A 16,715-nucleotide genomic window follows, 5' to 3' on the forward strand; every position below is an offset into this window, starting at 1 on the left:
TGGGCAACCTGGTGTGCCTTTTGACGCGAAACGTCCGTTATATACATGTATATTTAATTTAAAATAGCAACCATGGTGACGCTATCTTTTTCTGCTTAATTTTGGCGATTTTAGCGAAAATAGCGTCATTATGATCGCCATTTTCAATTTATCCAAATTCACCAGACAGCATTCGATTCCACGTGAAAAAAACTAAAATTTAAGTCCTAATAATATATATATATATATATATATATATATATATATATATCGGACGTTTCGCGTCAAAAGGCACACCGGGCTGCCCATTTTTCACTTAAGAGTAGAGGGTCGTATTAGGACTTTAATTTTAGTTTTTTTCACGTGGAATCGAATGCTGTCTGGTAAATTTAAATAAATTCAAAATGGCGATTATGGTGACGCTATTTTCGCTAAAATCGCCAAAATTAAGCAGAAAAAGACGGATAGCGTCACCATGGTTGCTATTTTAAATTTATCAAAATTCACCAGACGGTATTCGATTCTACGTGTAAAAAGCTAAAATTTAATTTGATCCAAGAGCAATCTTGCCAACTGCTCTCCAACCCGCCATAAACAACCAGGCGGGACAACAACAACCACAACCACAACTACCAGCGAAGCCAGCAATGATTCAAGCGGCTGCTTCGAAAGCAAAAGTCTCAAAGGGACGGCGATTTCCGAAAGGAATCAACCCTCCGACTCAACTGCAAATACCAGCAGATATCAAGAATGTAGTTCTTGATAATGAGGATCCATCGAAGAACAGCGTATTCGCTGTAGGCATGACGTCGAAAGAAATGAATCTCGACACACGGATGACATCATCCGCCCCAGCTTTAATAGAAATTTCGCGCTTTATGTATGCCGAATTTCAAGTTGATGACGCCAACATCCAGAAAACAATGCTCTCTGAGTATCTGGATTATTACGCGACAGCAATGCTGTGGTTTAGAATAATAAGTTTGAAGGTAAAACTTCAACAACCAATCACACCTGCTGAACGCGACATCCTATTGATGTTGGATCAAGCCGTTTTTTCCATTCCAGAGCCGCTAATGTTCCAACTTAAAACCCAAGAGCTCACACAAACCATGACGAAGGAACACTTACGTCCAAATGTTCCCATCATTACCTGAAGAAGTAATAAATAACGGCTCCGTGAACTTAACCGGTCGACTTCGACTTTTTTAATTTTTTTATCGTTTGTTGGTCGTTTGTTGGTGTTTGTTGGCCTAATTTCAACGTTTGTTGGTTCTTAGTTTTTTTTTAAATTAAAAAAGAAAAATTAGCGGGAAGTTAGCCGGAAAAATCTCATTTTTAATTAAAAAGCGATCTAATCGATGCGTAATCGCCTGCTGACGTTTGTTGGTCTAATTTTAGCGTTTGTTGGTTCATATTTTCTTCTTAAATTGGAAAAAAACGAAAAATTATCTCTCATTGAGACCGCATCTGCAGTAATCGAATATGATTGGTTTATTGCGATTTAAGGCTTATTTCTATTAATGTAAGGCTAACATCTATAAAACTGGCTATGAATACGAGCCTTAACATTGGCAGGAAATTGCGAAAATAACATTCATCAAGAAACATGGTGGTATTTCCTGTCTTTTTGCGCCAAGCCACGTTACGTGTGAACGAGAGACCGAGTGAGATTAAGGTAATTAATGCAGATTTATATATATATATATATATATATAATTATTTATTTTAAATATAAAAAGTATTTTAATTCGCTAAAATACATAAAGATATGAAAGGCATAAATGATCCCTCGATCGTATCGGCAAATACATAAAGATATCCCTAACAACAAAAGACGTAAGTTGTCTGAACCATTTTTTCTACAATTTTCTAGAGTGGAACAAAATTCTTTGTCTTGGACGAGACCGGACATATTAAACACGTTTTTTTGAAACTCTAGAAAATTCTAGAAAATAATTGAATAAAAAAATTAAAAATAAAATTATCTAATGAGTTGAAAAACGCAAAAAATAATCAATGTAATTAATGTTACGTATTCGACTTTACCGAAATTGTTCTCTATTTATCATCTATATGTATATTAATGTTTGTTACAGGTATTGAAAGTTTGCAACGCTCATTTTCTACAGTAAATGTGACATATACTATAGAAAATGAGCGTTGCAAAAGTTTAGTGGAACGTGCCTTAAGTGCATTGCACTTGTACATTTGGATTTTCATGTTCTTCAGTCATAAAAAGTATGTATAAAAAATAATATACAGAGCATAGACAAAATAATGTGAACACCTGTAAAAGAAGTGTATTTATATCTGTTCATTAATCAAATGTTGGGCCATCACTTGTCCCCTTTTTAGTGCAATGCTGTCTTATTCTATTTCAATCCGTTAATTACCCTAGAGATGTTGAAGAAGGAAATCCGCTTCTCACTCTTCCTCAAAACTGCCCACAGTCCGATAATATTAAGCCATTAAGATGCCCAAACATTCTCTCTGGCCAGCATAATTACCAAATTGGAATATCATCGAGCCACTAGTAAAAAGTTTGTTGATGGTGGTTCGATGATATTTGGGTTTGGTAATTGTGCTGGCCAGAGAGAATGTTTGGGTATCTTAATAGCTTAATATCATCGGACTGTAGACAATTTTGAAAAAAATAGAGAATTGACAAATAGAGGAATGAGACATTTCACTGAAAAAAAGGCAAATGGCGGCCCAACATCTTATTAACAAACAAATATAAATATCCCATTTTCACAGGTGTTCACATTATTTTGTCTACCCCCTGTATATAGTTTACATTTTTTAATTAATAAAGCTAAAATTAATTGTTTCATAATTTTCAGTGGATCTCGCCGATACGATCGAGGGATTATTTATGCCTTTTATATTAATATTGACTGGCATCTTTATATTTTTGGATTTCCACGTTCATCCTTCAGCAGCAGAAAGTATTTGGATTTTCATGTTCTTCAGTCATAAAAAGTATGTATAAAAAATAATATATATAGTTTACGTTTTTTAATTAATAAAGCTAATATGTGTAATTTAAACGTAATCTCAAATTTTTTTAAAAATTCAAATATTTTCTCTTCATAAAAAATATTTAATTTGAATGCTACATTTATTCAAAACTCTTGCATTATTCATATCTGGGCATTGGATCAATATTTTTTTTAATTCACAATTGAAATAAGCAAAATATTAGTTGTTTGTATCATTTTTAACACTTTATTTCAATTCTTGTGCCTACTGAATAAAAGAAACTGTTCAACAATTACAACTCGCTACAGAATCAACATGATCCGACACTGATTGGTGAAATCTGCAATTTTATTGAATTTTAGATTGTCCAATTACATCGCCCATTTTAATCTGGATCATTTTGATTCTGTCGCGTAAACAGTTCTCTGTATAACATAATATATTTACAGAGGCGTAGCGATGGGGAGGCAGATGGGGGCACGTGTCCCCGGGCGCCGATGATGAGGGGGCGCCAAATGGTCCTTTAGAATTGATGACAAATTTTGGGACACGCGGGGAGTCGACGCCAGTGTGCCGACTGAACGGGGCGCCGGGCCCGGGGCTACGGGTGAAAGTAGAATGGGGATAACTTGTAGAGGCGCACGGCGCGGCCTGCGCCTCTGCGAATTACCCCCACTCTACTCTACTCCCACCCATAGCCCCGACGCTTCAACCTGCAGTCGCGTGGGAGTTAAGGAACATAAGAACGTCAGTCTGGACAATCAGCGCATCTCCACTCCCCACTTCTGCGAGATCGCGTTCTTTTGCTACCTACGCGAGATAGAAAAAATATAGAGGCGCGCCAAAAGGGTAGATACCTCTGATGAGGATACGAGATTTAAAAGTTTATGTACTTATGTATGATTAAAATATACGATATATGGTACATAATTTAACTTAAAAAAGTATTATTTTTTAATAATTATATAATAATGTCGGGAAAGAAACTTAGTAGCTTTCAGCGTCGGAAAAGAAAGGTAGAATATGAAAAAGAAGATATGAAATCCAGAAAATTAATGGCTGGATTTTTAAAAACAAATCAGTCGATAGCATATGAGGAAGTAGATTCGGATGCAGAGGCAAGAGATGACTGTATTAATAATTATCAGAATGAGCCTAATATTTCAGGTGTGCAGAACGCCCAATTAAATAAAAATAATGAGGACCAAGATGATGATGCCAATCAATCAAATATTTCAGAGGAAATAAATACTGATGAAACCAAAAACGTAAAAGAAAACAATGACGAAGATCAGTTTGAAAAATCTAGTTATTCCGATGAATTAGAACAATCAGATCTATCAAAAGTAATTCTTGATATATTTAAATACCACGATATTGCATATTTAGAATTTGACGAAACATCGCACTTGCCAAAAATATCGCAGCAGCTTCGTACTGAGATGATTATTCGAGGCTCAGAATATTTCCAGAACAAATCTGGTCCATTTGTACCGTCAGGTGGACGGTCAATGACTGTGTCATGGTTTAAACGGCGACTTGCTAATCAAAAAGGAAATGAAGTAAATAGATCGTGGCTACTTTATTCACCATCGAAAAAGGCGGCTTATTGTTTTTCTTGCTTATTATTTCCTTCGTCCAAGCCCAATACGAGATCATCTTTTGAATTGGCTACTGGATTTAGTAACTGGAAGAAGCCAGAAAAATTGTCAGCGCATGAAAATAGTCCTAGTCACCGTAAATCGTTTACTAGTTGGAAAGAAACGGAACGAAGATTAATTAAAGGAAAAATACTTGATGCTGAACTAGAAGCTCAGATTGCATCTGAGAAACAACGATGACGAGATGTGTTAGATAGATTACTTGCTTGCATAAAGTATTTTGCTACTCAAAATTTGCCATTGCGTGGCCATTCAGAAAGCTTAAGTCATGACGATGGTAAAAATTTGGGAAACTTCCTATCTCTTCTAAAACTAATAGCTCGGTACGACCCACTTTTAAAAAACCATCTCAACTATGCTATCGAGAATCCACACTCTACATCCTACTTATCTCCGCAAATTCAGAATGAATTTATTCATCTTCTTTCCTCTGCTGTCAGGAACAAATTGGTAAACGACACAAAAAAAATAAATATTATGGCATTTTGCTTGACTCGACTCCAGATCTCGCACATCGAGAGCAACTGTCTGAAGTTATCAGATACGTAGATATCGATTTTGTTAATAAAACAGTTGTCATTAAAGAATCCTTTTTAGGATTTATAGAGTTGCACGCTAAAAATGCAGCTTCTATAGAAAAAGTGATTGTGGAGAAATTGAATTCTGACAACATATCTTTAGATAATTGCAGGTCACAATGCTATGATAACGCGGCTGTGATGGCTGGATATATATCTGGAGTTCAACAAAGGATCTGTGAGAGAAATCATCGAGCTTTGTTTGTTAATTGTAATAACCACAGTTTAAATTTAGTAGGTATACATTCAGCTAAGCAAGATCCACTTGTCGTTACATTTTTTGGTAAATTGGAGAATATTTATTTGTTTTTTTCGCGATCGACTCTGCGATGGGAAGAATTAAAGAAAGCCGTGAAGAAAACAGTAAAGCGTGAATCCGAAACCCGATGGAGTGCGAGGTATGAAGCTGTTAATGCTCTTTTTGATGGGCTCGATGCACTAATGAACCTATTGGAGAAAATGTCAGGTGACTCGAATAATACAAATGAGACAAGAAGTGAGGCAGAATGTTTACTAGAAAATATTTTAAATTTCAACTTCTTAGTTCTGTTGCATTTCTGGAATAACATCCTAAGACGATTTGATCGCGTACAGAAACGTCTTCAAGATCACACGATGAACTTCTGGGATGCAACTTGTGATTTGAAATCCCTAAAAATTGACATCAACAATTTGAGAGATGAATTTTGTCAAGATGCTGTTGAATATGGGAAGATGAAATGTGAAAGTTGGGATATAGATATTGAACGACGCATAAGAAGACGGTGAAAGATGCCTGGGGAAGTAACAACAGATGTAGGATTATCAGCAAGTGAAGAGATAATGCGCGTTATGAAAAGCGTTTTAGATCGGCTTCAACAAGAAATAATCACGAGATTTACTCGCCTGGAAGATTTAAATTCAAAATTTGGGTTTTTACTTAATGTTACAGAGTTACTTCATGAAAAAAACACGGATAATCTTCGTCAACATTGTTCTAATTTCGGTGAATTTTATAACATAGATGTTGACGGAAATGAACTCTATAGTGAGATCTGTGACGCCAAGATGTTACTTCATACTCGCGGCGATACATTACCAGATACTCCGATGAAGCTTCTTTCATTTATAATATCATACGGTGATGACGTGTTTCCCAACTTGTGCGTTGCCTTGCAAATTTTTCTCACAATTGCTGTTTCAATTGCCAGTTGTGAACGCTCTTTCAGCAAATTAAAATTAATTCTTTCGTATCTACGTACATCAATGGAACAAAATCGCCTAAGTGATCTTGCTCTACTCAGCATAGAGAAAGAAACATTAGATCTGGTGGATTTCAATGAAGTAATTGATAAATTTGCGATTACGAAGGCCAGAAAAATTAATATTTAATATTTCGAGAAAGCTCGCTTCTATAAAAATAAAAAAAATGCAAAAAAAACTTAAAAAAGAAAAACACAAAAAAATTAAAAAAAGAAAAATGCAAAAAAAACTTAAAAAAAGAAAAATACAAAAAACGAAAAATGGAGTCGATAACCGCCACGTCCTCGATTCGTGACTCTGGGTTTAGCTGAGAGCGGTTATATTGTATATTGTTCAATAATTGAAAGTAATATTATGTATTAACTGTAAAACATACTAAGATGAAAAAGTTTAGCACGAGAGTACGCAGCTTTTTTTAATTTATTGGATGTACCAATTGATTTTGATAGATTTTTTCATTTCATCTTTCTGGACACATTTAAGTTAGAATATCTCGGGAACCTGATAATGGTAATGGAGCGATTTAGGTCACGGTTGGACTTGAATTCAGCGAATCAGCATGCCAAAAATCTTTGGAATTAGCTATAGAGGTCTAACGGATAGAGGGCGCAAATACATTGAAATGTCCCCGGGCGCCACACTCTCTCGCTACGCCTCTGTATATTTAACAATATTTTAATTGTTTCATAATTTTCAGTGGATCTTGCCGATACGATCGAGAGATCATTTATGCCTTTTATATTAATATTGACTGGCATCTTTATATTTTTGGATTTTCGAAAGTTGAATACGTTCATTCTTCAGCAGCAGAAAGTATTTGGATTTTCATGTTCTTGCTTCAGTCGTAAAAAGTATGTATAAAAAATAATATATATAGTTTCACATTTTTTAATTAATAAAACTAAAATGTATGCACACATTTAAACGCATATTTTCATTTTTGACCAATATTGAAAAATCTTTTAATTATTTATGATATTTGAATTGTTTTAATATGTTGTGTGTGCGTACCTCTTTTCTATTATTTGGATCTAATATAAACATGTTAATTGCACCTAGGAATATTTTTTGATATATATTCTTTTATAATTTATGTTACAGGTTGTACCTGTTTTACATATTCTTACTAATATCATACGTGTAGATATTGTAAATATTGCTATGAAATAAGTTTATATTGCTGTTCTCAATCTACAAGGTTTAAATAAAAGGTAATTCTGTATTTCTTTATAATGCATATTTTGTGTTACTTTGTTTCTACAAGTAGTATATGTGTTTACATAAGTACAATAAAATAATGCTTTATAGATTCGACAAAATGCCACGCAAGATTACTGTGTCACCAGAAGAGAGCATTCCAGTTGTAAAAAGGTTTATGAAACAGTTTGAAATTGAACCCTTACCAGCATGGTCAGCGAAAGTATGGAAGGAAATATCTGTTGCATTAGATGGAAAATGGAGTGCCGCAGCGTGTTACACAAATGTGCGCCACGATCGAAACTCCATCCTCAGTATAGCCAGACGGGAAATGGGTGTGTTCGTATCGTCAAAATCAGACTACAATAATAATTTGAGCATAGATAGCTCTATGAGTACTGTACAGTTCGACAGCGATGAATCATACACCGACTTGAGTACTGAAAAGAATCGTTTTTTGGATACATTTGATTTGGTCTTAACAGACCAACAATGGAATGCTATCAAGCCTGATATCGAGTGCAGTTTGAGAGCAAAATTGAAGCCAGGAATATGGACAAATGAAATTGCCATTTCGTTTTTTAAACAATACCGACTTCCGTGCGCATTCGTGTTTAAACGAGCTAAAGTTATTTTATCTCAAAACGATATATATACGATTAAAATAACAGGATCGTGCAAGTCCAAAAAGTGCCGTAACATTTTTCGAGGATATGCAGAAAAACAAATTGGAGTCAAAGGTTTAAAAGTTCAAATTACAACACGAGATACTCGTACTGAAAATCATGAAGTAGTCAAACGGCCTTTAAACGGTAAACGAAGAAAAGAAGTACAGAAAGAACTCAAAGCAGAAGGATCTTCTGAGTGGTGAAAAAGACACGCAAGGGAGATTTAATGTGGCCTAATGAAACCGAACCACCCATTTTGCCCAGTAACGATGTACTTCGGCAAGCACGTAAAGGAGTTTACGCAGAGCTCGGAATAAAAGAAAATGACGGTCGAGATCTCGTCCGGACAATAGAAGAAATGTCTTTGAAACCTGAGTACATGGGATTAATACACGATGTCGGATCTTTACCGTTCTATGTTTGTTACAGTACACAGGCTCAATTGCATGCGTATAAAGAATACTGTCGCTTGAACAAGAATAAGTCAGTTATAAGCCTCGATGCAACAGGAAGTGTCGTACGGAAATTAAATCGAAAGAGTAAGAAGTCTGGTCACATCTACTTATACGCAATAGTAATTAACTTCGACAATACCTCAATATCTGTGTACCAAATGTTATCAGAGAAACATACCACTGAGTCCACTGAGCTTTAGCTGAGACAATGGTTGCGAATGGGTGCCCCAAAGCCCAAGCAGGTTGTTTGTGATTATTCACGTGCACTTCTATGTGGCATTAGTCTTGCCTTCAATAATCAAACTATTAAATCGTACGTTGATAATGCATTCGACGCAATATTAAGACCTTCTGTAGTCAGAAAAGGACCAGACACAATAATTCGAGTTGATGTAGCTCATTTGATCTCTGCTGTGTGTCGTTGGAGTTGCTGGAAATCTATTCGTCACAAATCTATTAAAGATTTTTATGTTTGCTGCATCGCATTAATGATAGAGTGTGTATCGTTCTCCGATTTTGAGAAAATATTTTATTTTACCTGTGTTGTAGGTTTAAAAACTTATCAAGATGTAGAAATTAATTATTTTGAAATACTGACAGCAAAGGGTGTAAGAAAGAAACTAGAAGGAGAGATTGCTGTTCGTAATATAATAGTGAACTTAGACGAAATTACTGGTGATAAACCTAAACATCCAAAAGCTCAAGCCATGACCGAATGTGACGAATTGGACCAAGGCAGCAGTATAATCGGTGACTGGGTCGATGAACAAGTTGGAAGAGCTAAGCTAAATCAACGCGATGGTGAGGAGTTAAACCTATTTTTTTTACCAGAATTCGTCGATATACTTTTGCAGCGTGTTAAGGAATTTCCTCTATGGACCAGCGTTGGAATGGATTACAGTGCACATGCAACTTCATGTTACGTAGAGAATTACTTCAACGACATAAAAACCCGAATTATGAAAACTGGGCCGATGCGAGTCGATAAATTTTTAATAATGCATGCCAATGACATTCAAGGTGCAACTTTGCTTTTCTCATCGAGTATGATAAATTTCAACGCTAAACAATGTGTACACAATACTGACCTAATGAAGAAAGAAGAAAGTAAAATCAATAAGTCTAAGCCTAAACTATCTTATGAAGTGCATTCTACACCGAAAAACACCGAACAGAATCGCTCAGAATCAACAAGTGAGAGTCAACGAACATTCAACGACTTGTTCGAACGAAGTACTGAATTGAAGACAGAGGTGAACAAAGAAAATATGTACTTAGATAATTCAATGTCTGAATTGATTAAAAAAAGGAGGAAGATGTTCGATGATTTATTTAGCAAATTTATCAAATCAAATTGTGAGGAGAAAACGCACGTTAAAATGTCACCAAACAACATCGAAGATCGATTTTTCGATTCGGATTTGCTTACTAATAAGAATTGGCAAGAAAATATTGAAAAAAATAAACTTGATTGTTTAAACTTGGACTTCAACATTGACGTTTCAAATTTTATAGAGATGCCATCGAACGATGTCGAATCTTATCTTGATTCAGACTTGTTGGCTATGGAAAATTAGCGCGGAAAAGTTAATATAAATAATGACTATTTCGATTATAACGATTGCAACGAAGAAAGTGTAAATAATCACATTGTTTCTGACATTGCACCCAGTTTGACGGGTTCTAGAGAACTCGAGATCATAAATATCAAGTCATCAAATGAAGCTTTGCTAGATCATTTATATTCATCGATGAGTACTTTGATAACTGATTTGGTCAGCTCGATAATTGATCGAATTACATTTCTTCTACACATCTCGTCTCAGGATCGGAAAAACAATCCCAAGCTTGTCATCATAAATCAAAAAAGATTAGTAAATATTTTAAAGCATATCCTGAAATTTCGCAAATAAATGCTCTTGTTGAACAAAGGAAAAAATCATCTTTGTTACCTCATGATTCGCTTTTTCCATCTGTCAAGATAAAGGAAAATAAAGGAATAATAAATTCATATTTTATGACAAATACGTGCCCCTTTGATTCTCTAATTCACGTGCTCATGACAGGAGCAATCGACGACATCAATTACCAGACTTTTTTGAAAGCATCAAACAACCCTACACTGCAACTCGTGTTTAATTTGGTTCAGAAAGGAGTGACGCAATATGTGCTCCGGCAAAGGGTTTTAATACTAAAAAATTATTACAATTGTACACCCCACGTGCAAACAAATCTTAGAATTGTATCGCACATGATTGATTCTTTTGACAATTATCGCAAATGTCACAAAAAATATCCTGACCACAGAGCCTAGCATACAGAACACGAAGAAATGCACGGGCTGCAATGTTACGACGTTTCCAACTGTAATATTAGGACCGAATCATAAAATAATTGCAAAGGAAAGCTTTAGTTCTCTGGAGAAAGCTTTAGACTTCAGATCGCCGATTTATAAGATACGTTGTTGCGATCCATGCTTGGGAAAATACACATGGTTTAGAGAACCACAAATTCACATATTCATTGAACTGGATATACGCCCGAGTATTCAATGTAAAAGTGGATTAGATTGCAGATTGGAACAATTACCGACAACACTCAAGTTTCAATGTTATGAAGATGAAAGTTTCGAATACAGATAGGCACAATGACTTTTAATTTCCAAATATTTTATATTTTTGAATTGTATAAAAAATTAATTGTTTTCAGGTTGGCTGGAGTAATAGCTCACATATCGGGGCATTATATTGCATACTGCTTGCGTTCTAATGGAGTTTGGCAAATTTACGACGATTTACGAGCAGATATCTCCACATGTAGCTCAAAAACTATTATATTATAAATCCGCATCTTGCTATGTATTTACAAAAATCTGAATGATCGGAGACAATTTCAAGATTCTAACTCTACTAAAAGACTCAGTGCGATTCACTATACAATAGAAGAGTTTGTTTTATATAAAACTAAACATATTAGTATTCAATTAATGCTATTCCTTTAAAGATCTAAATAGACCAACTGTACAATATATCATAGAGCTTGATAATCTATATGAATTGATGTTCTTTTAAGTCTCCAGTCTTCAGTGATATAAATCTAAATTTTATTCTTGCTGTTCTTTTTTTAATAGTTGCTTTATTTTAATTTGAACAATTGTTTTATATGAATTTATTCGTTGAAAGTAGTTGTAAATTTTTTTTCTCTATAATTTATACAACAGAAGAAATAACAAGTTTGTCTCTGCTTAGCTATATTTACAGAAAATTCAGAATAGATTCAGTGGAAAATTTTGATAATAATTACACTCCAAACAATATTTTGGACTTCTCACAATTAGGAACGTCCATTCCATCAAAAAAATTTTGAATTAAATAATTTATTTATAAAATATGATCGGTTATTTCTGGCAAAGTTTCACATCAGTAAGTTAATCTTTTTAATTATTATATTGCAATTAATTTTATATAGATACAATTTTCACTATTTTTATTTTAGCCAACAGTCGTTAATTGGATAAACAAGATTGATCAGAGAGAGTCAACATGATTTGTCAGTATTAATAGAAGAAGAATATTAGAACATATTTATTTTCTTCTCTAATAGTACGTTGAAATGATAACTCAAAAGTATCTCCACAACGTATGACATCAAGTTCCCTGTTCGCCAAATAACTGTTTGCGATTCATGTTGATACAGTTAATTAAAAATATCTTTTTCATATATAAGTATATAAAATATCTTTTTCATATATATATATATATCGCTGTCAGACTCAGAATTGACAATGAATATTATTCTGTATTTATATATGCAGGAAACACTTATTTTCTATCTCTATATAAAACTGTTTTAAACAATGTGTACAAATAATAATGCATTACTTAATATTCTTATATTTTATTCTGAATAATTCTAGATGCAATTTGGTCAAAAGTTATGAAACATTACATTTTAACTGATTATAGTTGAATTTATTTTAATTTTCTTGAATATATCTGATATGTGTGTAATGCATCATCAATTTGCATTTTAATTATACATATTTAATTTCATTATCTGCAATATTGAATGTTAGTACTTAAAATGTATGTTTAATTATTTTTTTCCATTATACACAAATATTAATTGAAAATATATCAAAAGTCAGCTAATTATAAGTGTACTAAGTTTGCTACAAAAATTTGATGTTAAAAGAATGTGCAATCGGCGCGCGAAAAGCCGCCCTTTTCGCACATGATGGGATTTTAGAAAGGGCTCCTTTTCCACGCACCGATCACAGAAAATATCGTAGCCAACATGTGCGGGTCATAAATCGGCCGATCGTGCGGATTGTCACACTTGGTTTCGCCTCGTGCGCCAAACTTCCGCACTCTCGGCCGATTTACGATCCCCGCACTTGTTAGCTAATATACTATTAAATTTCTTTTTATGCGAACTGTCAATTTGCAAATTAACATAAGTGACAGCTGCTCAAGACATGAACTGAGCGCATTGAAAGAACCAATTGGCATCGCGGAAAACCGGCAACAATTAAATCGTCACATCCCTTTTTTCAAATAGGACTAGCACGCAGCGCGCGCTAACACGCGCGCTTTCCTCGATAATTTTCGAATATTCATATTCGAATATTCATATAAAAAAAAGTGGTTTAATTAAAAAAATAAGCTATTTTTTGTTTTAATTTAAACATTAAAGTTTCATATTTATATTATTAAAGCAGAGAATATTTAATAAAGCAGATTATACAGTTGTAAGTTAACAGTTTTCTACTTATCGACATTAAAAAACTTTATTTATTAAAAAAATAATAAGCGACAAATTTCCTTTTCAGCGAAATTTCTAGGCATAAAAATAGACAAATTCTGAAAATTTGAACAAAATCGGAAATAAGGGCGCTATACTACATATTTACCACATATTTAATTATAATATTAAAATTTATTTACACATTTATACAAATCTTTTTTATTTGATTTTACTCCTTTATCTGCTTTATTATTTTCTGTCGTTTTTTATTTTTTCTTTTTCTTCCTTTCTTTTTTTATACTTTACATCTATTATTTCCTAAATTGTTTAAATAAATTTGTGATACACTCTATTAAAATTTGTTCAACAGTGTGACAATAAGGACGACACGATATGAATTTGCACAGACAATTATTAGCATCGCAAAAAAAATTTAACTTCAAGATATTCGAGTTTCGAGTATCGATATCGACTAAACATAACTTTTTTAAAGATCATTGTTCATGATGTTAGAACTTTCTTGATCTGAAAAATGTTTCATCAATCAACTTGTAATTTTTATGAAAAATCAGTAATCTTATTAGTTACTTATTTCTTGGACAAAGAACTCGGACTAACAATAAGTTTTGTATCGTGGACATAGGACATTGTTAGGGCAATTGCACATAAAAAAGTTTCAATCATAATCTTTAACTATACAAGACTAATCACAGTGCGTAGTAAGACAAACGAAATTATTACTACGCACTGTAATTGGTCGATTTCTTTGCCTTTCCTTTGAAAGCTCACGCGTTGAAAGCATCATTTCATTTATCTTTGTTGCTCATTAGGCCGGGTCTACAATAGGTGTAGTAAGCTTTAAGCCTTGAGAAATTAACAAATCATAATTAAATTTAAAGAGTAATGAATATAATTGGTTAATTTTTTAAGGTTTAAAGCTTATTACACATATTGTAAATCCGGGTTTACATTGTAAGAGACTATATATCGAGAAAGATACATTTTAAAATTCGCGCATCTCCGAGGGCAGAGGTAAGCGCTATATCGATTGACCGAGTGCGCAGGTCAATCAATAGATCCGAAGATAGGAAGATCCTCTCGTTCTCTCGACCTCTTTCGTTCCGGGGACTTGGATGTAAACACTGGTGAAAAGGACTTCAGCTCATAACACGTCCATCCCAGTACATCGACACAGCATAGGATTTGCAACAGTTTAAACTTCTGTCGTGGAGACATTTCAACCTCGGAGTATTTCTGACTCTCGAGTCCATTGATTTATCAAAAAAAGAAAAATAACCCCGGAACAGGCGAGCTTATGGATAGATTTACACAATAATGTTCAAAATTATAATCAATTTAAAGAACAATTTCTTGAAAAATTTTATTCGGTGCCGACTCGAGTTTGATTTAAAAAGTTATGGATGGAAAGACGTTATGACTCAAATAAAAATTCGTTACAAACTTATTATTATCGTCAGTTAAAAGAATCTCGATATTTTATACCCAAATTATCTGAATATGAGATCAATTATAAAATTTGTTGGATAAGGATGGCGAATCAAATAGCGCGCTTCTTCATGAATATTCGAGGACGCGGCTTATCGATATTAAATCCAAATTCCGCCGAGAGACGAATCGCGATAGAGCGGGCTCGAAGATCGGTGCACGTTTGTAAAACTAAAGCATGAAGAAAATATAGCCAAAATGAAGGAAAACTATTTAAAACAGTTAATACCGGAATGTCATAAATACATGTGAAAAAACAAACAAACCGAATATTAAAGAGATGCTTATACAAGTAGGATTAAAACATGGAAAAGGAAATGATAATAAGGAAACTGAGGACTTCCGTTTCCGGTTGCGTGTGAGAAGGTTGAGGTGCTGTCAGTGTGTGTATTTGAGTGGAATATTAGAGGTGTGTGGAAGAGAAAGGGGGAGAGAGAGTGAGAGAGTGAGAAGCTGAAGGTGGCGAATGCAAGGGGAGTGCAGGCAAGTGGGGTGAGAAGGGAATAGAGCGGTGAGAAAGAAGAGAAGTAATGCAGGTAGAGTGAGTTGGCAGTTTGGAAGATAGATCAGGGGCACGAGGGGAAAGGAAGGTACTAAGAAAGAGGAGTGCAGGTGTAAAAGGAGAAGAGAGATAGGGGATAGGTGTAGGTGCGGGGAAAGTCTCTAGTGACAGAGGAACCAGTCGAGGATATAGGGAAAGTCACTAGCAGAGGAGAAAGTAACTGAAATAGGGTATAGGGAAAGTCACTAGGCATAGAGTAAAGGAGATTATAGATGGAAAGAAAAGAAATAGAGGAGATAGAAAGATTAAAGAAGACGGAGAAATGGGAGAGAAGAGGGAGCACAGGGACGGCAGAGGAGGTTTTGAAAAGGAAAAGGGAGGAATTAGAGGAAGTAGGGTTGAGAAAGGAGAGAGAAGAAAAAGGGGATTTGGAGTGGGCGTTCAGGAGAAGTAAAAAGGTAATAAGGTCGCCAGAGGTTGAAAGGAGGGAGGAGGCAGGAGGGATAGGGGAGATATTGAAAGAGATGGGGAGGGAGTGGAAGGAGGAGATAATTCAGGAGATGAGAGAGGGAGGAGGCAGGAGGGATAGGGGAGATATTGAAAGAGATGGGGAGGGAGTGGAAGGAGGAGATAATTCAGGAGATAAGAAGAGAAATTAGAGAAGAGATCAAGGAGGGAGTAAGAGGGCAGGAGGAGTTAAGGGAGGAGGTAAGGGGGCTGAAAAAGGAAATGGAGGAGAGGGAGAAAAAGTGGGAGAGAGAAAGGGAGGAATTTATGGAAAGGATTAAAGAGATGGGGAAGAAAATGGAAGAATTAGAGATAGGAAAAAAGGGGGAGAGAGAGAAAGGGGAGAAGGGAAAGGAGAGTGAGGAGATGGAAGATAGGATTAAGAGGATGGAATGGAAATGGGAGAGAAAGGAAAGAGAAGAAAAGAGAAAGAATGTGATAATAAAAGGAATTAAGGGAGGAGAAGGGGGGGTGAAAGGGGAGGTGGAGAAATTATTGAAAGAGATAGGGGTAGGGGGGCAGGTAGAGGAAGTGAGGAGAATAGGGGAGGGGAGAAGGGACGGGACAAGTATAGCTTTAGTAAGGGTGGGAGAGATGGAGGTTAAAAGGGAGATAATGGAAAAGAAAAGGAGGTTGAGAGGAAGGGAGGAGAGGATTGAAGAGGATCTAACGTGGAAAGAAAGAAGGAT

General features: G+C 34.9%; 1 long non-coding RNA gene across 1 annotated transcript; it reads left to right on the forward strand.

Moving 5' to 3' along the window:
- The first annotated feature begins 1,596 nt into the window (after nucleotides 1–1,596).
- Nucleotides 1,597–12,653, forward strand: LOC146723654 (uncharacterized). Its single transcript, XR_014924452.1, has 7 exons — nucleotides 1,597–1,657; nucleotides 2,079–2,220; nucleotides 2,826–2,964; nucleotides 7,143–7,296; nucleotides 7,547–7,656; nucleotides 7,754–12,187; nucleotides 12,261–12,653. It is a non-coding gene; the product is annotated as an uncharacterized LOC146723654 (long non-coding RNA).
- The last annotated feature ends 4,062 nt before the right edge of the window (nucleotides 12,654–16,715 follow it).

This window comes from Nylanderia fulva, unplaced genomic scaffold, assembly GCF_048542155.1.
Source record: "Nylanderia fulva isolate GAGA-0341 unplaced genomic scaffold, ASM4854215v1 Scaffold179, whole genome shotgun sequence".
Lineage (NCBI taxonomy): Eukaryota > Metazoa > Arthropoda > Insecta > Hymenoptera > Formicidae > Nylanderia > Nylanderia fulva.